The sequence below is a fragment of the Oncorhynchus mykiss genome, chromosome 3 (genome assembly GCF_057628025.1).
Source record: "Oncorhynchus mykiss isolate SJ-2025 chromosome 3, ASM5762802v1, whole genome shotgun sequence".
Classification (NCBI taxonomy): Eukaryota; Metazoa; Chordata; class Actinopteri; order Salmoniformes; family Salmonidae; genus Oncorhynchus; species Oncorhynchus mykiss.
In genome coordinates this window covers 87949297-87973911 of record NC_143024.1, presented here as the reverse complement: position 1 = coordinate 87973911, position 24615 = coordinate 87949297, and the positions used below count along the sequence as shown (strand labels likewise).

The 24615-nt window shown below is 43.4% G+C and overlaps 1 long non-coding RNA gene across 1 annotated transcript; it reads left to right on the top strand.

Moving 5' to 3' along the window:
* Positions 1–610: 610 nt before the first annotated feature.
* On the top strand, positions 611–23784 carry LOC118944635 (uncharacterized). Its single transcript, XR_005039942.2, has 3 exons — positions 611–730; positions 1013–1136; positions 23260–23784. It is a non-coding gene; the product is annotated as an uncharacterized LOC118944635 (long non-coding RNA).
* The last annotated feature ends 831 nt before the right edge of the window (positions 23785–24615 follow it).

The following is a 24615-nucleotide window of genomic DNA, read 5'->3' as shown; positions in this document are numbered from 1 at the left end:
GTATGTTTAAACATATTGCATTTTTAGAAACAAAAGTTAGGTCATTAAATAATGCTAAATATCTTAAAGTATACAGTATGTTATCTACTCCCACGGTTGAATTTTTCGAAGAACTTTACATGGAAGTTTAAATGTCTTTTTAAGTGGTTGTGGTGTAATTGCATATCATAAAGTGAAATGTTTGCTTTAGAGCGAATGTATTTTAATGTCGAAGGCAACAAAGTGATATTCTGAGCTCAACTGGAAACCAGGAATGGAAACCACTTGTATCTGTAAGACATTCCTTTTGCTCAGTGGTGTACCATTTTGTTGGTTTGTGACCTGACTATATTATGTTGTTAAGGATTATCTTGTCTGTCTACGTAATTTAGAAATTGTCGTATAGCTTCACAGCCCTAGTTTTCCAGTGTTGTAAGCAGTTCCCTCTCTTCTGCAGTGATGTAAACAGTTCCCTCTCTTCTGCAGTGATATAAGCAGTTCCCTCTCTTCTGCAGTGATGTAAGCAGTTCCCTCTCTTCTGCAGTGATGTAAGCAGTTCCCTCTCTTCTGCAGTGATGTAAGCAGTTCCCTCTCTTCTCCAGTGATGTAAGCAGTTCCCTCTCTTCTGCAGTGATGTAAGCAGTTCCCTCTCTTCTGCAGTGATGTAAGCAGTTCACTCTCTTCTCCAGTGATGTAAGCAGTTCCCTCTCTTCTGCAGTGATGTAAGCAGTTCCCTCTCTTCTGCAGTGATGTAAGCAGTTCCCTCTCTTCTGGAGGGAATTTCTTCTGAGACTTTTCAAGGCTATTCCTGAGTCAAATTGTGCTTCATATATACTCTGTAAAAATGTAAATTGTCATGTAGGGTTAAGTAAAATACTAAATGCAAATGAAATGCCACATGCAGGCATAGCACAGTACATAACATACACTTCCATGTGTAGTATTTCAATGTTTTTATGAATAAGCAATTTAAATATGCAAATCAAGTGTGTATTTTTTGTAATTTGTGCTATACCATTATTATGCTTTAAAGCCATCATTCCTTGCCTGTCGTACCTCAACTTTGGAGTTCATCTACTTTATACCAATGGATCTATCGAGTGCTGGAGATTTCAAGTTGAAGATTCTTAGGCTGAGTCATCGTTTCCACATGTACAGTAAGTGATCCCCCTTCCCAGCAAGGAGTGCTGTACAAGCACCTTCTCATTATGTGGGTTGACTATCTTCACACGCTGACGAGCAGTGCAGGTAATTGAACCACCATCCTGTTTATATGGAGTTTCAAACAAATTTGGGTGAGGGATTTGCAGACCTCGCGCAATCAATCACAGGTTAATGTGGTTTCGGCTCTTACCATCACTTTTATTCTGTCTTCAGTCACCTTTTCACCTTTCCCTCTGCTCCTTCCCCCATCTTCTATGTACACCATGCTAGCAGTCAACAGAAAGTCATTTAAATCACATTTCCTAAGAATGCCTTGTGCATAAAGTCAATAGTACTTAATTGGTTACAAATGCAGGATATTCAGTGTCTAATATAGGTGTCAATTGAAAAGTGCAAAATGTCAAAAAAGGTTGTATGACTTAAGAAATTAGATGCAGCAGAATTTCCCTTTCCTTAATGAATGTTCTGCATTTCTGAACCAAGGCCTTTGCTTGCACCCTGTCGCATTGCCATCAAAACCAAAAAAGGTTACTGGTATGATAACAAAGGTATTGTATCAGACCCATGCTGGTTTTATGTTTTTATCTCATAATATGTACAGTGCCTTGCAAAAGTATTCACCCCCCTTGGCGTTTTCCCTATTTTGTTGCATTACAGCCTATAATTTAAATGGATTTTCATTTGGATTTCATGTAATGGACATACACAAAACAGTCCAAACTGGTGAAGTGAAATAAAAAAATATAACTTGTTTAAAAAAATATATAATGGAAAAAGTGGTGCGTGCATATATATGTATTCACCCCCTTTGCTATGAAGCCCCTAAATAAGATCTGGTGCAACCAATTACAATCAGAAGTTACATAATTAGATAAATAAGATTAGATAAATAAGGTCCACCTGTGTGCAATCTAAGTCTCACATGATCTCAGTATATACACCTGTTCTTAAAAGCCCCAGAGTCTGCAACACCACTAAGCAAGGGGCACCACCGAGCAAGCGGCACTATGGAGCTCTCCAAACAAGTCAGGGACAAAGTTGTGGACAAGTACAGATCAGGGTTGGTTATTAAAAAATATGTGAAACTTTGAACATCCCACGGAGCACCATTAAATCCATTATTAAAAATGGAAAGAATATGGCACCACAACAAACCTGCCAAGAGAGGGCCGCTAACTCACGGACCAGGCAAGGAGGACATTAAGCAACAAAGAGACCAAAGATAACCCTGAAGGAGCTGCAAAGCTCCAGAGCTGAGATTGGAGTATCTGTCTATAGGACCACTTTAAGTCGTACACTCCACAGAGCTGGGCTTTACGGAAGAGTGGCCTGAAAAAAATAGGCAAACATGTTTGGTGTTCACCAAAAGGCACGTGGGAGACTCCCCAAACACATGAAAGAAGGAACTCTGGTTAGATGAGACAAAAATGTATATTTTTGGCCATCAAGGTAAATGCTATGTCTGGCGCAAACCCAACACCTCTCATCACCCCGAGAATACCATCCCCACAGTGAAGGATGGTGTGGTAGCATCATGCCGTGGGGGTGTTTTCCATTGGCAGGGACTGGGAAACTGGTCAGAATTGAAGGAATGATGGATGGTGCTAAATACAGGGAAATTATTGTGGGAAACCTGTTTCAGTCTTCCAGAGATTTGAGACTGGGTGGAGGTTCACCTTCCAGCAGGACAATGACTCCAAGCATACCCAAGCATACTGCTAAAGCAACATTCGAGTGGTTTAAGGGGAAACATTTAAATGTCTTGGAATGGCCTAGTCAAAGCCCAGACCTCAATCCAATTGAGAATCTGTGGTATGACTTAAAGATTTATGTACATCAGTGGAACCCATCCAACTTGAAGGAGCTGGAGCATTTTTGTCTTGAAGAATGGACAAAAATCCCAGTGGCTAGATCTGCCAATCTATAGAGACATACCCCAAGAGACTTGCAGCTGTATTTACTGCAAAAGGTGGCTCTCTAAAGTATGACTTTGGGGAGGTGAATAGTTATGCACGCTCAAGTTTTCTGTTTTTAAGTCTTATTTCTTGTTTGTCTCACAATTAAAAATATTTTGCACCTTCAAAGTGGTAGGCATGTTGTGTAAATCAAATGATACAAACCCCCCATCAATCAATTTTAATTCCAGGTTGTAAGAAAACAAAATAGGAAAAATGCCAAGGGGGTGAATACTTTCACAAGCCACTGTAAATGGTCAGATAACACCTGGAAACACCTCTCTCCTCCTGCACTATGAGGACTGATGGAAACACCCCTCTCCTCCTGCACTATGAGGACTGATGGAAACACCCCTCTCCTCCTGCACTATGAGGACTGATGGAAACACCCCTCTTCCACTGCACTATGAGGACTGATGGAAACACCCCTCTCCTCCTGCACTATGTGGACTGATGGAAACACCCCTCTTCCCCTGCACTATGAGGACTGGTGGAAACACCCCTCTCCTCCTGCACTATGACAGATGGAAACACCCCTCTCCTCCTGCACTATGAGGACTGATGGAAACACCCCTCTTGCAATGCACTATGAGGACTGATGGAAACACCCCTCTTCTCCTGCACTATATGGACTGATGGAAACACCCCTCTCCCCTACACTATGAGGACTGATGGAAACACCCCTCTCCCCTAAACTATGAGGACTGATGGAAACACCCCTCTCCTCCTGTACTACATGGACTGATGGAAACACCCCTCTGGAAGGCAGGTAACCTAGTGGTTAAGAGCATTGGGTCTGTAACTGAAAGGTTGCTGGTTCAAATCACGAGGTGACTAGGTGGAAAATCTGTTGATGTTCCCTTCAGAAAGGTACTTAACCCTAATTGTGCCTGTAAGTTAACCATCAACCAACACCATCATGTATTTACCAGACACTTTTAACCGAAGCAACTTACGGTTATGCATACATTTAACGTATGGGTGGCCTAGGAAAGAAACGCACAACCCTGGAGGTGCAACGGCCATACAGGACCAACTGTAACCTATCCTCTCAAGGTCACTTTTGGACATGTTAGACAAACTGTCAAATAACATTATACGGCTAAACATTATACGGCTAAAAACACTCAGTGGCAGTGTTAAAACACAGCTAGCAACATCACAGTCCATGATATATGGACCTAGTTGGAAATATGATGTAAAGTCTGCTGGTTGAATTGGTGAGCACCATAGAGGTGCCATCCCATTGTCTTGCAGTTTGAATAGCTGAGCACCATAGAGGTGCCATCCCATAGTCTTGCAGTTTGAATAGCTGAGCACCATAGAGGTGCCATCCCATAGTCTTACAGTTTGAATAGCTGAGCACCATAGAGGTGCCATCGCATAGTCTTGCAGTTGAGCATCACATGCCGTATAAGCGCCCTCCCCATAGTGTAACTTGACAGGTACGTATGTACAGATCTGCAATCTTCATTTGATTAGTCTGTTGTCGCAGAGATTTTTCGTATGCAACAGGAAATGCAAATTGTAGTTTAATCAAGGTTTAAACAGGCTTCTAAAGTTTGTAATGTCAACTTAAAATTCCCAGGCTTGATTTCCACTCTAATGAAAAATGTATCACCCCTACAAAAAAATGATATAAATGACAATCCACATAACAATTCAAATTTCCTGTTGCTGAATGACTATTTTCCTGCTTTGAGAAGCAGGGTCAAATTAAGACATTGCATATGAATGGTCCTCAAGTGCTGTACACTCATATCAGGCAGAGCTGACTCATACTTGGTGGTCCTGGGCTGCTGGACACTGTTCAAGCCGGGTCTGCCGCAAGGGACCTGCCTGGATCAGCTGGGGCTCGGTGGGGAGAAAATAAGGGAGAGAACAAAAGAGGAGGAAAAGAAAGACGAGGAGGGAGAGACGGAGGGAGAGAGAGGGGAAGAGGGAGAGAGGGATAGGGAGAGAGGGGGAGAGGGATAGGGAGAGAGGGGGAGATAGAGGAGGAAAAGCAAGATGAGGAGGGAGAGACAGAGAGAGAGAGAGGGGAAGAGGGAGAGAGGGATAGGGAGAGAGGGGGAGAGGGATAGGGAGATAGGGGGAGAGGGATAGGGAGAGAGAGAGGGTTAGGGAGAGAGAGAGAGGGATAGGGAGAGAGGGAGAGAGGGGGAGAGGGATAGGGAGAGAGGGGGAGGATAGGGAGAGAGAGAGAGGGATAGGGAGAGAGGGGTGAGGGATAGGGAGAGAGGGGGAGAGGGATAGGGAGAGAGGGGGAGAGGGATCGGTAGAGAGAGGGGGGATAGGGAGAGAGAGAAGGATAGGGAGAGAGGGATAGGGAGAGAGTATTAGAGGGAGAGAGAGAGGGGGAGAGGGATAGGGAGAGAGGGATAGGGAGAGAGGGGGAGATAGAGGAGGAGGGAGAGAGAGGAAGAGGGAGAGAGAGAGAGGGAGAGGGGGGAGAGAGAGAGGAGGGAGAGAGAGGAGGAGGGCGAGAGAGCGAATGAGGAGATCTGGAATGGGCTTGGATATTCTAAATTCACACCAGCTGTAATGATGACAGTAGGCAGCTCCTCTAATATCCCGGGCCTCCACGGCGCGACAGCTGCGTATAAATCTGTGTTCTCAGGTGCGTCGTTTGAAGTCAGCTCAGGTTGGAAAGGGAGCCTTGTCCCAGGCCAAGCCCTCTTTCTCCCTCTCCCTCTCCCTCTCTCTCTCTCTCTCTCTCTCTCTCTCTCTCTCTCTCTCATTCACCCTCCCTCCCTCCCTTTCTCTCTCTCTCTCCCTCTCTCTCTCACTTTCTTTACCTTTCCCTCTGTCTCTCTCCCGTACTCTCTCTCCCTTTCTCTCTCTCTCCGTCTCTCTCCCTCTCTCTCTCCCTCTCTCTCTTGCTCCCTCTGCCTCATTCTCTGGCACCGCCTTCTTCCCATGAACCTAAGCCCCAGAAACAAAGTGGGGGACGAAATTATCTCCCTCTGACCTAGCGGGACTGTGCCTTCTTCAGACTTATTTTTCTCTCTCTTGCATTACAAATCCATTGAGTCCAGCACTTTGATATGGCAATGCGGTAGTCTCCGTAAACACAGCAAAGGTTGTTCAAATATATCATCATCACATTAGGATTTGCCATCTGTTTTGTTAGGAAGACGACTTGAGAAAAGCCTCCGTTTGAACTGTTGCATCGACTAAGACAATGTGTTAAATCTACAGGCGAATTAGAGTCGCTGCTTATCTGAGAACTTCATTTTGTCGATGCTCACGAGGATTGTTCTTGATAGTGTTGAAAAAAAATTCAAATAATAAACATGCCTCACAAGGCTGTTCCTGGGTTTTCAGAAGCCAAATATCTGAAACCATTCAAATCTCAGAGGTTTAACTGCCTTGGATTCAGTAGGCCAGGTATTCAAATCAAATCACAATTTATTTGTCACATGCCTGGTAAACAACAGGTGTAGACTAACAGTGAAATGCTTACTTACGGGCCCATCGCAACAATGCAAAGTTAAAATAAAGCAGAGGAACACTGCTTGTGTAGACAGGGTGTTTAAGCTTCAGAGCCCTGTGAGTTTTATCAGTGACCCTGATTTTGATACTCTAACCCTGTGAGTTTGATACTCTAACCCTGTGAGTTTGATACTGTAACCCTGTGAGTTGTTTTTACTGTAACCCTGTGAGTTTGATACCATAACCATGTGAGTTTGATGCTCTAACCCTGTGAGTTTGATACTCTAATCCTGTGAGTTTGATACTCTAACCCTGTGAGTTTGATACCATAACCCTGTGAGTTTGATACTGTAACCCTGTGAGTTTGATACCATAACCCCGTGAGTTTGATACTCTAACCCTGTGAGTTTGATGCTCTAACCCTGTGAGTTTGATACTCTAACCCTGTGAGTTTGATACTCTAACCCTGTGAGTTTGGTACCATAACCCTGTGAGATTGATACCATAACCCTGTGAGTTTGATACTCTAACCCTGTGAGTTTGATACCCTAACCCTGTGAGTTTGATACCATAACCCTGTGAGATTGATACCATAACCCTGTGAGTTTGATACTCTAACCCTGTGAGTTTGATACTCTAACCCTGTGAGTTTGATACTGTAACCCTGTGAGTTTGTTACTGTAACCCTGTTAGTTTGATACTGTAACCCTGTGAGTTTGATACTGTAACCCTGTGAGTTTGATACTGTAACCCTGTGAGTTTGATACTGTAACCCTGTGAGTTTGATACTGTAACCCTGTGAGTTTGATACTGTAACCCTGTGAGTCTGATACTGTAACCCTGTGAGTTTGATACTGTAACCCTGTGAGTTTGATACCATAACCCTGTGAGTCGAGTTGCAGTCGTTTCAAGGGGCAGGCAACAGGCAGGTTGAGGAAAGGCAGAAGTTAATTAACCAGGTCTGAAAGGTAAAGTGGGGCAGGAAGGCTCGAGGTCAGGCAGGCAGGCAGGCTCAGTGTCAGTGCAGGCTGAATGGTGAGGCAGGTGGGGTCAGGTCAGGCAGGTGGGGACAGGTCAGGCAGGCGTGGTCAGGTCAGGCAGGCGTGGTCAGGTCAGGCGGGCGGGGTCAGGTCAGGCGGGCGGGGTCAGGTCAGGCAGAACAGGTTGGAACCGGGAGGGCAGGCTTGACATGACAAGACGAACTGGCAACAGACAAACAGAGAACACAAGTATAAATACACTGGGAATAATGAGGAATATGGGCGACACCTGGAGGGGGGTGGGGACAATCACAAAAACAGGTGAAACAGATCAGGGTGGAGTGAAGACAAACACAAAGACAGGTGAAACAGATCAGGGTGTGACACCCACTTTGACAGCCAACTCAATGTGAGTGCCTGTAGTTGTTTGACTGTAACAACTTGAAGTGTATCCAAGTGTAGAAATGGGCAATCAGGATTCTAAGGTGGAGAGCTGGAAGCAGTAAAGCATTTTGGCTTTACAGATTGACTTGCAGACATCGAACAGATTGATTGGATTTAGCTTTTCATTTCAAGCTAAATCCCAATGTTGCTGTATCCTTAACTTCTTCAGGGTGATCTTGTGATATATCAATAAGTTAATGTTAATCAAATGTGAATCAATCACACCAACTGGAGACTAGTATGCCTTTTTGGCTTCCTAAAGCTATCCATTAAACCTTAAAGCTCAATGCTGGCATAAGTTGAAATAATAATACTCACAATCTCTTACATAGGCACCAGTTTAGCTCAAATCCCCTTTTTTTCTGCATGTTTTATAAACTTGAAATGCATTTACCAAAATGTCTAGTTATTATATCAGCTGTCAGATTCTTACTTTTGATAACACGAGTCATCTGACGACATCTTATTTTGATAACACCAAAGGTAATTTGGATTAAGCCTTGATGGCTGAGGTGTGTTCTGACGCCCCTGCACTGCCCATCCTGTGACGTCCACAGAAACAAGGAGTCCACCCAAACAGGATGACACGTATCTAACTGGTGGCTATTCACCTCTGACCTGGTTCAAAGTGGAGAGGAGTTCAGTTTAAGGTGGCTCCTCTAATGCATGTACCTTACACTCCTAGAGGAAATGGTACTATGTACTGTAATAACAACATGAGGTGGTTCTATTGTAGGAGGCTTACATTGTGTTGTGCTCATGCTGTGTTCAGTTACTTCTCATACATGAAGAGGTAGTTCAATTAGCCTTCATACATTATGGTTTAACGTGACCAACACAAACTATTCCGGCCAATAGAATTTAGGAAAGTTCATTCCTCAATCCTGCGGTAATGTACAGCTTTATGAAGCACTGTTCTATCCAGTGAAGGCCAGTGAGACAGTGCTCCTCCTAGAGACCAGTAACCACTTCCTGCCACTAGCCAGTCAGAGCCGCCGATGCCGCCCTGCTCTAGGGATCCCGTCCAGGATGCTTGAGGTGTCATGGTCCTGCAGCCTCCGTAACGGCCGCCGCGCGGGCTCCCACGCTCAACCCCGACATACTTTCCTCACCGCCAAGCTAGGATTACACAGGCACAGCCCTTGTCGAGTACCCAGAGTACATCTTGCCAGCCTGGTGCCTTAAATTCCTGGGTGGTTTTTACATTCCTCTATGGTCGAAGAAAAACACCCGTCCACTTCTTAAAAGAAATAACAGCTTACAGGGGTTACGAGCCAATTTATATTCTCTTATACTATTAGAAAAAAGGCCAATTTCCATGTTACTGGTGGATTTATGCTGCACTGTCTCCAGACAGTGCCTTTAAAGATTAGCAGAGCCCTTTGATTGGGTGTGTTGCGTTATGAATGATGTGTCTCTGAGATGGCACAGCACCAGTAGTGTAATAATTATCCCAACCCAAGGGAGACAGACTCTGTAGCACTAACCACATGTCGTAACTGACCATTGGCCGTAACTAGTCCACGGTCAAAACTTGTCTACGGGCCATTAAGAGGGGGCAGCTTGGGATTGTGGCTAGAAAAAAAGGACTCCTGTTAATAATTTCTTCCAAATTGTAAAGAAAAGTTGGCTGTGGGGAGAGCTATTTAATAGGAGCAATATCCAAAGCAAACAGAACCACTCCCACTACTAACATCGAGATAGGCAGCCGTTACCCCCTGTGCCTAACCTGGCTTAAAGAACAACCCTCAACTCAATACATAAAATACATATACCACGATATTGCCCCCAAAAATACTGTACAGTGTGTTACAATTCGTACCTTTCACAGCAATATAGATCCACATGGACATTATATTGCAGTTGTAAAAGATAAGGCGCCATTTTCTGGAGTGACAAGATGAGGGAGGACTCTAATGAAAAGAGAGGCTCAAATGATGATCGGAGCAATGCTACTGCAATCCAGAGAGGTTCATTACAGATAAGTAGGTGTCAGTGCCATTTATGATGAGGGAGGACCATGGTTCAACCCTACAGAGTGCTGTAGAGGCTACTGTAGACCTTCATTGCAAAACAGTGTGTTTTAATAAATTATTTGGTGACTTGAATGTATTTAGTATAGGTTCATCTAAAAAGGATAACTTTTTCAATGTACTTCCTGGAGGATGGTCCTCCCTATCCTCTTCTGAGGAGCCTCCACTGTTACAGATAGTTCCCAGAGTTCAATACCGACGTGGCCATGAAGTTTATGAGGTTCCATTCGAAATGAATGGAACCTCCACAACAAACCAAGGACGATGGCTCCTGACACAGCATACTGTACATCCATTAAGAATAACTCAACTAAAAAGAAAGGAGAGCCTGAGAGCCCAACTTCTAATACAACCGTTCAGTCATGGCTCCATTGCATTGACTCATTGGATTTTTGTGCATATTTTCAGATAAAGAGTTGACAACGGTACTGGTACTGTCGCGTCAGTATGACACAGCGAGGACAGTGCTGATCTTTCTTGACTTTCTTGATGCGGAGACCTTCAGATGACATGACAGGCGCTTAGCACGGACTGCATCAGTCAGAGATCTGACTAGGAGCACAACACCAACACGAGTTGTCCTCATCCACACATCCAATTACTCAAACTGAGATGGCACAGCACCATCATCAATGTGTTGAGTAAAAGTGATATGAAATCAGCCCAAATGTTTATCTCTTTCTTTCTCACAACAGGCAGGGGCATGAGAAGTTGAACATTTTTAAGCTGCAAAGCACCTACCACACCATGTCAGATTGAAGATAATTCAGAACAAGTAAAAACCAACTGTTGAAGAGCCTGCAGCTATAAAGTGTGTTGCCAGTGCATGTAACTGAATGCAGATAGTCTGTCAGATGCTCATTTCCCTCATCGTCAATTCAAGTCAAGAGAGTATTGCAAGAGCTAATGCTTCATTCCTGTCAAGCCCTCTTAAATCAGCAGCTCACACATTTTGCATTAACATTTTAGTCATTTAGCAGACACTCTTATCCAGAGTAACTTACAGTGGCAATTAGGGTTAAGTGTCTTGCTCAAGAGCTCATCGGCAGATTTTTAAGAAATTTGGCTCAGAGATTCCAGCCAGTAACCTTTCGCTTACCGTCCCAGTGCTGAGACGAGTCTTATTCACCTCAGTTCAATCAACTCTTTTAGTGCCTTCAGGCGCAATTATGACAAACAAAACTGGTGCTGAGAGAAGAGACACACTTGAGTTAGGCTACTACAGGATACTTCTTACGTAATTGACCCTAATCCCCGCCCCCCCTTGGTTACTGTTGCAACCTCGGACAACAATTTCCCGGGAAACCCGATTCCACCTTCGAAATCCCTTCACAATGATCTCAAACAGTGTTTCTAATACACAATGAACACAGACGACACCTCAGGGAACTCTCGAGTGTTGTGGTGTACGGTCATTACAATTGCTTCACAGGAACCTGGTAAAATTATGTTTATAGTGTAGCTAGCCACTGTGAATGGCTCGGAAGCATCACTTTCAGCATGGAGTCAAAGCTACTAACCACTCTTGGAGTTAAGTGTTGCTCTCAGAACATATCCTGTTGTCAACAGCTTATGGGGTTTGTAATAAGAACATGGCTAACAGCTAGCTAACAGACATTTCTAGAAAACAAGTTATATTCATTAAGTGGCTAGCTGCATAGTGTTAGCAACATTTGGTGGTTAATGAGACTAAGAGCTAGCTAACCAGCTGAGCTAGCAAACAATGTAACAAAAAATATAAATACAGATTCAAAATACATTCCATCAACAGGCTCTGCCTTTCAGGGATTACATTAGCAGGTACCCCTGGTGTACTGTTCAATTATTTAAAGCTACAATATGTAACTTTTTGGGCGACCTGTCCAAATTCACGTAGAAATGTGACATACAGGTCTTTCATTCCCGTTGAAAGCAAGTTTAAGAAGGGATAGATGTGCTATTTCTATGCTTCCCATTATTACGTTTTGTTTGTGCGTGTTTTACTTTGGGTTTTGTACACCAGCTTCAAACAGCTGAATGTACAATACTTTGGGTTGTAGAAATTATATTATACAGTGGTTTAGATGGTACAATGATTCTCTACGCAATAACTGCTTGTTTTGGCACATAAAATAAATTTAGGCCAACTATTAGAATTTTAGCAACCAGGAAATGGCCGAGCAAATTCTGCATAGTGCATCTTTAACAATTTAAACAATGTATATATATATATATATATATATATATATTAAAAAAAATATATATATATATATATATATATATATATATATATTTTTTTTTTTTTTTTTACCACTGCCCTCATTGTGTTTCACACATGAACTTGTCCAAGGTGTCGGACTCAACGACAGTTTCTATCCATTGGAGCGCTATGATTGGTTCCTCAAAATTCTGGGGAGGAGTTTGGCAAAGGATACATTTTACAGAGAATATGCGATTAAAGTTTTCATTGATGGGATTATTGTTGAAGATAGTATAAAATAGAAAAGCTTTGCAAAATGTTTTACTGAAGCATGATAGAAATTATTATTTTCTGAAAAGAGTACAATTCTTTGCCACTAATCTCAAATAACCAAATAATCCCACAAATCAAATCATTTTTTAAATATGCATAGGAAACTGTATTGTACGTGTGAAGAACTAACATAGAATCACACATATCCGTAAGTCACAACGAGGTTGCATCAGCCTTTTTGCAAGCTCGACACACACACACAAACAAATGCACACACACACACACACACACACACACACACACACACACACACACACACACACACACACACACACACACACACACACACACACACACACACACACACACACAGAAACAAATACACACACACACAAACAAATACACACACACATACACTAATTCATTTGGGAGAAACCACAGCAAATAAACCGCAGCAAAGACTTGACAAAATGTTATAAGCAGCCTCAGGAAAACCTCCTACTACTCGGAGGCGGCAACTGTGCACTCCGTTCAAGAGGAACTGCAGTGCATGTTTTACCAGGCATTTATGGGTCCAAGTGAGAATCCTTGTGGGACGTGGGGGTGGAAGGTGCGGGCCACTGGAGTGGCAGTCTGCCTAGGTTAGGTGTGTTTTAAATAGCGAGACAGCAAAGTTACAAGTCTGGTAATGGCGAGGAAGTTGCGTTACACCGAGTATGGACGGCATTAAAAAGCCTTGCCAATCATTACTGTATCAAAAAGGCATTGGACTTTTCAACCCTTGTTTCTCTTTTTTTATACCAGTAGCCAACATCTTCAATAACTTCCACAAGTTTTTAAGATGCTCCTATTTCATGGTAGGCTGAAGGATGTTTACGATTCCTTTTCGTGTATTTAATAAAATACAGCACTTGGGCTAATCAAGAAGTCATTATATTTCCCCCATCATTGTCATCATCATTTATACATTGTAGTCCCTTGTGCTGACAGCATCTCTCTCTCTCTCTCTCTCTCTCTCTCTCTCTCTCTCTCTCTCTCTCTCTCTCTCTCTCTCTCTCTCTCTCTCTCTCTCTCTCTCTCTCTCTCTCTCTCTCTCTGTCTCTCTCTGTCTGTCTCTGCCTCTGTCTCTGTCTGTCTGTCTGTCTGTCTGTCTGTCTGTCTGTCTGTCTGTCTGTCTGTCTGTCTGTCTCTGTCTCTCTCTCTCTCTGTCTCTCTCTGTCTCTCTCTGTCTCTCTCTGTCTCTCTCTCTCTCTCTCTCTCTCGGCTGTGCGTTTCTGTTAGAACATGTCTATTTATCTTGATATCATGTGTGAACAGACTTCTGGCAGCCCTGTGTTGGGACTTGTAGCACACCGGTCTGACAGAGATGCTTCCAGCATTACGTCATTTGTCAGAACAAAGGCACAGTGGGGATGGGATGGGTGGGGGTTGTGAGGAGGGGATGGGTGGGGTTGTGAGGAGGGGATTGGTTGTGAAAAGGGGATGGGTGGGGTTGTGAGGAGGTGATAGGTGGGGTTGTGCGGAGGGGATGGGTGGGGTTGTGAGGAGGTGATAGATGGGGTTGTGCGGAGGGGGTGGGTGGGGTTGTGTAGAGGTGATAGGTGGGGTTGTGTGGAGTGGATGGGTGGGTTTGTGAGGAGGTGATAGGTGGGGTTGTGAGGAGGTGACAGGTGGGGTTGTGCAGAGGGGATGGGTGGGGGTGTGAGGAGGGGATAGTTGGGGTTGTGAGGAGGTGATAGGTGGGGTTGTGCGGAGGGGATGGGTGGGGTTGTGAGGAGGTGATAGGTGGGGTTGTGCGGAGGGGGTGGGTGGGGTTGTGTAGAGGTGATGGGTGGGGTTGTGAGGAGGTGATAGGTGGGGTTGTGCGGAGGGAATGGGTGGGGTTGTGAGGAGGTGATAGGTGGGGTTGTGCAGAGGGGATGGGTGGGGTTGTGAGGAGGGGATAGTTGGGGTTGTGAGGAGGTGATAGGTGGGGTTGTGCAGAGGGGATGGGTGGGGTTGTGAGGAGGTGATAGGTGGGGTTGTGCGGAGGGGGTGGGTGGGGTTGTGTAGAGGTGATAGGTGGGGTTGTGTGGAGGGGATGAGTGGGTTTGTGAGGAGGTGATAGGTGGGGTTGTGAGGAGGTGACAGGTGGGGTTGTGCGGAGAGGATGGGTGGGTTTGTGAGGAGGTGATAGGTGGGGTTGTGCGGAGGGGATGGGTGGGGTTGTGAGGAGGTGATAGGTGGGGTTGTGCGGAGGGGATGGGTGGGGTTGTGAGGAGGTGATAGTTGGGGTTGTGAGGAGGTGATAGGTAGGGTTGTGTGGAGGTGATAGGTGGGGTTGTGAGAAGGTGATAGGTGGGGTTGTGAGGAGGTGATAGGTGGGGTTGTGAGGAGGTGATAGGTGGGGTTGTGAGGAGGTGACAGGTGGGGTTGTGCGGAGAGGATGGGTGGGTTTGTGAGGAGGTGATAGGTGGGGTTGTGCGGAGGGGATGGGTGGGGTTTTGAGGAGGTGATAGGTGGGGTTGTGCGGAGGGGATGGGTGGGGTTGTGAGGAGGTGATATTTGCGGTTGTGAGGAGGTGATAGGTGGGGTTGTGCAGAGAGGATGGGTCAGGTTGTGAGGAGGTGATAGGTGGGGTTGTGAGGAGGTGATAGTTGGGGTTGTGAGGAGGTGATAGGTAGGGTTGTGTGGAGGTGATAGGTGGGGTTGTGAGGAGGTGATAGGTGGGGTTGTGAGGAGGTGATAGGTGGGGTTGTGAGGAGGTGATAGGTGGGGTTGTGAGAAGGTGATAGGTGGGGTTGTGAGGAGGTGATAGGTGGGGTTGTGAGGAGATGATAGGTGGGGTTGTGAGGAGGTGATAGGTGCTGCTGAGAACGGAGGGAGAAGTCATCATTGGAAGTAAGGAAGAAGGAAGGAAGGAAGGAAGGATGGAAGGAAGGAATAGCCGTGGGAGGATATACAAACTTAAGGTAGGTTTAAGCTAGGCTGTTGATAAGAGAATAGAATCACTCTCATTAAAAAGCTTAATTTTTTTAATGTGCTTAAGTTCTCTTTCATGTGAGAATTGCCTTAGTTGGCTCTACAAGCAACATTCCGAGTAGATTTTTGAACAGATTTAATAGGGACATTCACAGCGTCTGATTTTTAATGGTCCTATATAGACTGATTTGGTACTTTAGTTCAATACTTTAGTTATCACACGATTCTAATAACTTTGTTTGAAAATGTTTGGCAATGCAGATTATTATCTCAACTCCATCACTTTGCAATTATTAAAGTATGTAGAAGTCTATTGCAGTATGTCATCTTAAAATAATAGGTCACATTCTGATCGTCCGGATCGTCCATCTCTAGATGTTCCTAATTCTAAATTGCTTACGTTAGCAATATAACCATATAAATACAACTTTTAAATTGTTTCCAAAATGTGACAAAATGTTAAATGATGACCACAAATATCACAAATGAATGTCCAAAACCGCAGTATATTGTCCCTCACACATCTTGAGAATACTCACTATAGAAATGACACACCCTTTCAATCTCCTAGATCTCTGTTTAGAAGTCATTATAAGGACATAGCATCTTTTTTGATCTGTTGGAAATATAGGCTAGATCTTTTTATCTTGCGGCTAATGCATGTATGACATCTGAAGAGAAATTGATTGCACAGGATCTTTAAATTTAGAACTATAATAAGAACTCACAAACTTGAATCACTCAAGGTCTTGTTTGAATTAGAAGCAAAGGGTTAACTCTGTACTAACAAATGGTCACGTTCGTCGTAGGAGGAGACCAAGGCGCAGCGTGAGTTGAATACATGATATATTTTAATGAAGACGGACACTAAACAAACTACAAAACGAACGTGAAGCTATACTACAAATGTGCAGACACAGGCAACTAGACATAGACAGTGCAAAAAACACATAAAGTGCCTTGCGAAAGTATTCGGCCCCCTTGAACTTTGCGACCTTTTGCCACATTTCAGGCTTCAAACATAAAGATATAAAACTGTATTTTTTTGTGAAGAATCAACAACAAGTGGGACACAATCATGAAGTGGAACGACATTTATTGGATATTTCAAACTTTTTTAACAAATCAAAAACTGAAAAATTGGGCATGCAAAATTATTCAGCCCCCTTAAGTTAATACTTTGTAGCGCCACCTTTTGCTGCGATTACAGTTGTAAGTCGCTTGGGGTATGTCTCTATAAGTTTTGCACATCGAGAGAATGACATTTTTTCCCATTCCTCCTTGCAAAACAGCTCGAGCTCAGTGAGGTTGGATGGAGAGCATTTGTGAACAGCAGTTTTCAGTTCTTTCCACAGATTCTCGATTGGAATCAGGTCTGGACTTTGACTTGGCCATTCTAACACCTGGATATGTTTCTTTGTGAACCATTCCATTGTAGATTTTGCTTTATGTTTTGGATCATTGTCTTGTTGGAAGACAAATCTCCGTCCCAGTCTCAGGTCTTTTGCAGACTCCGTCAGGTTTTCTTCCAGGATGGTCCTGTATTTGGCTCCATCCATCTTCCCATCAATTTTAACCATCTTCCCTGTCCCTGCTGAAGAAAAGCAGGCCCAAACCATGATGCTGCCACCACCATGTTTGACAGTGGGGATGGTGTGTTCAGCTTTGTTGCTTTTACGCCAAACATAACGTTTTGCATTGTTGCCAAAAAGTTCAATTTTGGTTTCATCTGACCAGAGCACCTTCTTCCACATGTTTGGTGTGTCTCCCAGGTGGCTTGGGAAATCTTTTTATATCCAAATCCGGCTTTAAACTTCTTCACAACAGTATCTCGGACCTGCCTGGTGTGTTCCTTGCTCTTCATGATGCTCTCTGCGCTTTTAACGGACCTCTGAGACTATCACAGTGCAGGTGCATTTATACGGAGACTTGATTACACACAGGTGGATTGTATTTATAATCATTAGTCATTTAGGTCAACATTGGATCATTCAGAGATCCTCACTGAACTTCTGGAGAGAGTTTGCTGCCTGAATGTTGGTTTGAAGCCTGAAATGTGGCAAAAGGTCGCAAAGTTCAAGGGGGCCGAATACTTTCGCAAGGCACTGTACATCACCCATGTCACACCCTGACCTGACCAAAACAATGAAGAAAACAAAGAATACTCAGGTCAGGGTGTGACACAAATATCAAGTTTTAATTCAAATATGAAGTTAGCTGAAGCCTGTTTCCTTGGACCATACTATTTTTAACATAGTATGATGGACTGTGTTGATCCATTTTCAGAAACATTGACACATTCAGACACATTGAAACATTGAAATTAGTCAAAATCTATCTTGGTGGGCACATGTTGGCACAAATACAGACATGTTTATTTGTTCTCTCTTCACTTTGATTACAGTTTGCAGAAGTTATGGGTCTTGCAACTGTGAAAACTTCACGTTCACATGTGGAATTACAGATTCACGTGTAGGATTTAAATAATGATATTCTCTGCACATGGCGGCTCTCAACACCTGACAACAGAAAGATTTGGCCACTACTATCCAAGAGATTGTTTGAGAGGATATTACCTCTGCCATCCACATGCAATTAAACTGATCAATTCATCTCTTGAACTGCTAATTTCTAAAGTGGACACCGACTCATAAAAAGTGGAAAGTTTGGAGACATTGACCAATGTGACAGAAGGTAAATTCCATGACCTGGAAAATAGCGCGAACTGAGCTAGAAGGGGAATTCAATATTCTAATATCTCCCTCAAAAATCTTTCCTGTAAATTCAATGTGCGGATCACAGGACTTGAAACTGCTGTGGAAGCGAGCAACCCAACTTCATTCATGAGTAATCATTCTATGAACTGTTTGGGCAGGAGAATCCGGGTCCCATGCCGCTGACAATCTATAGTTTTGAAGTCAAATGGCAAATTGTTCGCCTCACAGCAGAATCGGGGGCTCTGACCTATGCGCAGAAGAGTATCAGCATATACCCAGATCTGAACTGCTAAAACAGAGGGCAACCTACAACGTGGTGAGATCCCAGCAGCTAAACCTGAGATGCTGCTTCGTCTGAACTGCTAAAACAGAGGGAAACCTACAACGAGGTGAGATCCCAGCAGCTAAACCTGAGATGCTGCTTCATCTGAACTGCTAAAACAGAGGGCAACCTACAACGAGGTGAGATCCCAGCAGCTAAACCTGAGATGCTGCTTCATCTGAACTGCTAAAACAGAGGGCAACCTACAACGAGGTGAGATCCCAGCAGCTAAACCTGAGATGCTGCTTCATCTGAACTGCTAAAACAGAGGGCAACCTACAACGAGGTGAGATCCCAGCAGCTAAACCTGAGATGCTGCTTCATCTGAACTGCTAAAACAGAGGGCAACCTACAACGAGGTGAGATCCCAGCAGCTAAACCTGAGATGCTGCTTCATCTGAACAGCTAAAACAGAGGGCAACCTACAACGAGGTGAGATCCCAGCAGCTAAACCTGAGATGCTGCTTCATCTGAACTGCTAAAACAGAGGGCAACCTACAACGAGGTGAGATCCCAGCTGCTAAACCTGAGATGCTGCTTCATCTGAACTGCTAAAACAGAGGGCAACCTACAACGAGGTGAGATCCCAGCTGCTAAACCTGAGATGCTGCTTCATCTGAACTGCTAAAACAGAGGGCAACCTACAACGAGGTGAGATCCCAGCAGCTAAACCTGAGATGCTGCTTCATCTGAACTGCTAAAACAGAGGGCAACCTACAACGAGGTGAGATCCCAGCAGCTAAACCTGAGATGCTGCTTCATCTGAACTGCTAAAACAGAGGGCAACCTACAACGAGGTGAGATCCCAGCTGCTAAACCTGAGATGCTGCTTCATCTGAACTTCTAAAACAGAGGGCAACCTACAACGAGGTGAGATCCCAGCTGCTAAACCTGAGATGCTGCTTCATCTGAACTGCTAAAACAGAGGGCAACCTACAACGAGGTGAGATCCCAGCTGCTAAACCTGAGATGCTGCTTCATCTGAACTGCTAAAACAGAGGGCAACCTACAACGAGGTGAGATCCCAGCTGCTAAACCTGAGATGCTGCTTCATCTGAACTGCTAAAACAGAGGGCAACCTACAACGAGGTGAGATCCCAGCTGCTAAACCTGAGATGCTGCTTCATCTGAACTGCTAAAACAGAGGGCAACCTACAACGAGGTGAGATCCCAGCAGCTAAACCTGAGATGCTGCTTCATCTGAACTGCTAAAACAGAGGGCAACCTACAACGAGGTGAGATCCCAGCTGCCAAACCTGAGATGCTGCTTCATCTGAACTGCTAAAACAGAGGGCAACCTACAACGAGGTGAGATCCCAGCTGCTAAACCTGAGATGCTGCTTCATCTGAACTGCTAAAACAGAGGGCAACCTACAACGAGGTGAGATCCCAGCAGCTAAACCTGAGATGCTGCTTCATCTGAACTGCTAAAACAGAGGGCAACCTACAACGAGGTGAGATCCCAGCAGCTAAACCTGAGATGCTGCTTCATCTGAACTGCTAAAACAGAGGGCAACCTACAACGAGGTGAGATCCCAGCTGCTAAACCTGAGATGCTGCTTCATCTGAACTGCTAAAACAGAGGGCAACCTACAACGAGGTGAGATCCCAGCTGCTAAACCTGAGATGCTGCTTCATCTGAACTGCTAAAACAGAGGGCAACCTACAACGAGGTGAGATCCCAGCTGCTAAACCTGAGATGCTGCTTCATCTGAACTGCTAAAACAGAGGGCAACCTACAACGAGGTGAGATCCCAGCTGCTAAACCTGAGATGCTGCTTCATCTGAACTGCTAAAACAGAGGGCAACCTACAACGAGGTGAGATCCCAGCTGCTAAACCTGAGATGCTGCTTCATCTGAACTGCTAAAACAGAGGGCAACCTACAACGAGGTGAGATCCCAGCAGCTAAACCTGAGATGCTGCTTCATCTGAACTGCTAAAACAGAGGGCAACCTACAACGAGGTGAGATCCCAGCTGCCAAACCTGAGATGCTGCTTCATCTGAACTGCTAAAACAGAGGGCAACCTACAACGAGGTGAGATCCCAGCTGCTAAACCTGAGATGCTGCTTCATCTGAACTGCTAAAACAGAGGGCAACCTACAACGAGGTGAGATCCCAGCTGCTAAACCTGAGATGCTGCTTCATCTGAACTGCTAAAACAGAGGGCAACCTACAACGAGGTGAGATCCCAGCAGCTAAACCTGAGATGCTGCTTCATCTGAACCGCTAAAACAGAGGGCAACCTACAACGAGGTGAGATCCCAGCAGCTAAACCTGAGATGCTGCTTCATCTGAACTGCTAAAACAGAGGGCAACCTACAACGAGGTGAGATCCCAGCAGCTAAACCTGAGATGCTGCTTCATCTGAACTGCTAAAACAGAGGGCAACCTACAACGAGGTGAGATCCCAGCTGCTAAACCTGAGATGCTGCTTCATCCACCTGGAAAAACTCATCCAGAATATAACACACACATTTTCCACTGCTGAGGACGCTAAAGACTTCTTTGAGAAGTACATCAAGCCCAACAGACAAGGGGTAGAGCTGAAAGATCTAGGCTAAACCCATTATGACTGGCTCAATATTCAGGTATGATATCCACGCACAATCACACAGCTGTGGCTGTGATGCTGCCCTCAGCATAAGTCAATGATGAGTACACCCCCTCAATTGGGTAAAAGAAACACTATTATTATTAATAATATTATTTTTATTATTATTATTATTATTATTATTGCTGAACATTGGAACGTGTTATTGTTTTATTGCCTATGGTCCAGGGCCCGGTTTCCTAAAAGAATCTCAAGTCTAAGTTCACTGTTAGATTCTTTGTAGGAGCATCGTTAAAACTCTGAGCTGTTTCCCAAAACCATCGTTATTATTAATGTTGATCTTGAAAACGCTCGTAATCTAACGCCTGCCTCAGACTGCTTGTAGAAAAGCTAAGTGTATAATTTATGCACAGAAAATTTCTGCTAAACATATAATCACATGGTTTATCATCTCTTTGTGAACACTGATAACTTGAGAACAAAGTTGACTACAAAAAAACATTGTCTTTGCAAATGATACAAACAACAACGTCTAAAAAAGATGCTTCAAATGACAGCAAAGACAAATGCTTTAAAATAAACACTGAACAAAAACATGAACGCAACATGTAAAGTGTTGGTCCCATGTTTCATGAGCTGAAATAAAACATCCCCAAAATGTTCCATACACACCAAAAGCCTATTTCTCAAAAATGTTGTGCACAAATTTGTTTACATCCCTGTTAGTGGGCATTTCTCCTTTACCAAGATAATCCATCGACCTGAAAGGTGTGGTATATCACGAAGCTGATTAAATAGCATGATCCTTACAAAGGTGCACCTTGTGCTGCATACAATAAAAGGCCACTCTAAAATGTCCAGTTTTGTCACACAACACAATGCCACAGATGTCTCAAGTTTTAGGGGGTGTGCAGTTGGCATGCTGACTGCAGGAATGTCCACCAGAGCTGTTGCAAGAGAATTTTATGTTAATTTACTGACTGGTTTTCTGATCCACACCCAAACCTTTTTTATGTATCTGTGGCCAACAGATGCATATCTGTATCGCCAGTCATTTGAAATCCATAGATTAGGGCCTAATGAATTTATTTCAATTGACTGATTTCAATTGACTGTAACCTGTTAAAATCTTTGAAATTGTTGCATGTTGCAATTATATTTTTGCTCAGTATATATGCCAATCCCTCAGCCATAGTCATAACAGGAAATATCTGATTTGCTCTGCTCAGAATCACTAGAAGAAGCAGACACGGTGATCCAATTGCGCCTTTGCTATTCTTATTATCCATGGAACCCATGGCCCAGGCAATTTGTCAACCGAGGGAAATAACACACATTTTCCTAAAACCGAATGATCACTTCATCTCATTAAACACAGACAACATTTGACTGTATCTAGACAATGTATCTCAATCACTTACAAATGCATTGAATATCATAGATTAATTTTATAGTTTGAGATGAAGCTGAATTTATCTAACCAAATGAGCCCTACTGCCGCTCAAGACCCCGATGGAGGACTCCATCTCTGCTTATGGATTCCCATTCGTTTCCCATTTTACATATTTGGGAGTAGATATACTACCTTGCTTAGATAAAACTATTGCCAGAAACTTTAACAGAATGCTCAAATCAATTCAATCCGACCTCAGCAGATGGAATATTATCCCAAATGCTTCAACCGGCAGAATATCTAATGTCAAAATGAATTGATATGGTTCATCACTTCCCTTCTCTCCCCGTTCTGGCTATTGGGATACATTCATAGTCTGCTTTCAAAGTGTATATGGCGGAAAAAAATCATAGATAAAATGTAATTATTTACAAAGAGAAAAAGACGTAGGAGGATTATCTGTACCAAACTTTCAATTCTATTTCCAGGCACTAGCATTTCACTGCATCCTAAAGTAGTGAAAAACCTCTTTGGGATGCAATCCCGTTAACGGGATGATATGACAACAGCCAGTGAAAGTGCAGGGCGCCAAATTGAAAACAACAGAAGTCTCATAATTAAAATTCCTCAAACATACATGTATCTTATACTGTTTTAAAGGTAGTGTTGTTGTTAATCCCACCAGTGTCCGATTTCAAATAGGCTTTACGGCAAAAGCACCACAAATGATTATGTTAGGACAAAAACTTCAAAAAGTTATATTACAGGTCGAAGAAACATTTTAAACTAAGTACAGAATCAATCATTAGGATGTTTTTATCATTAATCTTCAATAAAGTTCCAACCGGAGTATTCCTTTGTGTCTTCAGGAGCCATGGAACGCAGGTCGCTATCATGTGAAATGTGCGTGACCAGAAAATGGATGACTGCCAGACACCTGATTCATTCTGCTGTCATTCAGTCCCACAACACAGTAGAAGCCTCATTCAAATTTATATAGACGGTTGACATCTAGTGGAAGCCCTAGGAAGTGCAACATCATTAAGATCTCAAGGGGATTTCAATGGGAACTGTGTTGAATACATACCGACCTCAGATTTCTCACTTCCTGTTTTGATTTCTCCTCAGGTGTTTGCCTGCCATATGAGTTCTGTTATACTCACAGACATCATTCAAACAGTTTTAGAACCTTCAGAGTGTTTTCTATCCAATACTAATAATAATATGCATATATTAGCAACTGAGACTGAGGAGCAGGCCATTTACTTTGGGCACCTTATTCATCCAAGCTACTCAATATAGCCCTTCAAGGCAATGCTACCAAAAACGAATTGAGTGTATGTAAACTTCTGACCCACTGGGAATGTGATTAAAGAAATAAAAGCTGAAATAAATCATTCTCTCTGCTATTATTCTGACATTTCACGTTCTTAAAACAAAGTGGTGATCCTAACTCACCTAAGACAGGGAATTTTTACTAGGATTAAACGTCAATAATTGTGACAAACTGAGTTTAAATGTATTTGGCTAAGGTGTATGTAAACTTCCGACTTAAACTGTATGTGTTTGAGCACACACACACACACACACACACACACACACACACACACACACACACACACACACACACACACACACACACACACACACACACACACATACACACACACACACCCCTTCTTGGCATCCATGGCAACCCCCACGGGAACCTTTCCCCAATATAATCTTTTCCCACAGGAACCACACCTGTTGGCATTCTCACAAACAATCACAACATTGTTTCAATAATATATATAACTTTTCTCACAGTTCTGGTATTTAAAGCTTTTTTGAGGCCTTACTCACAATTCATTCTGTGGCAGCACAATGACCTAACAATATACTGTATGTGAGGCTCTTGATCATATATTTGATCATGAGACTGGTGAGGAGGAGAAATTCCTTGTTAAACATTGACACAAAGTAGTTTGTGATAAATAGCACAATATGTTTCATCTGAGTATTTGTTATAGTCAAAATAATCCATACATTATGCTTTTTTTTACTCAAAAACGAGTTGCATGAACTCTGGTCAATGAGGCCTACAGGTCATAAATATCAAATAGAAGTTCAAAACTTGTAATGTTCACAAGAACTTAAGTTGATAAAAGATCTAATACAACATTCAATGATAATATATGCATTATTATGGGTTTATTATCAACTATAATGGGGCGGTCATTTTG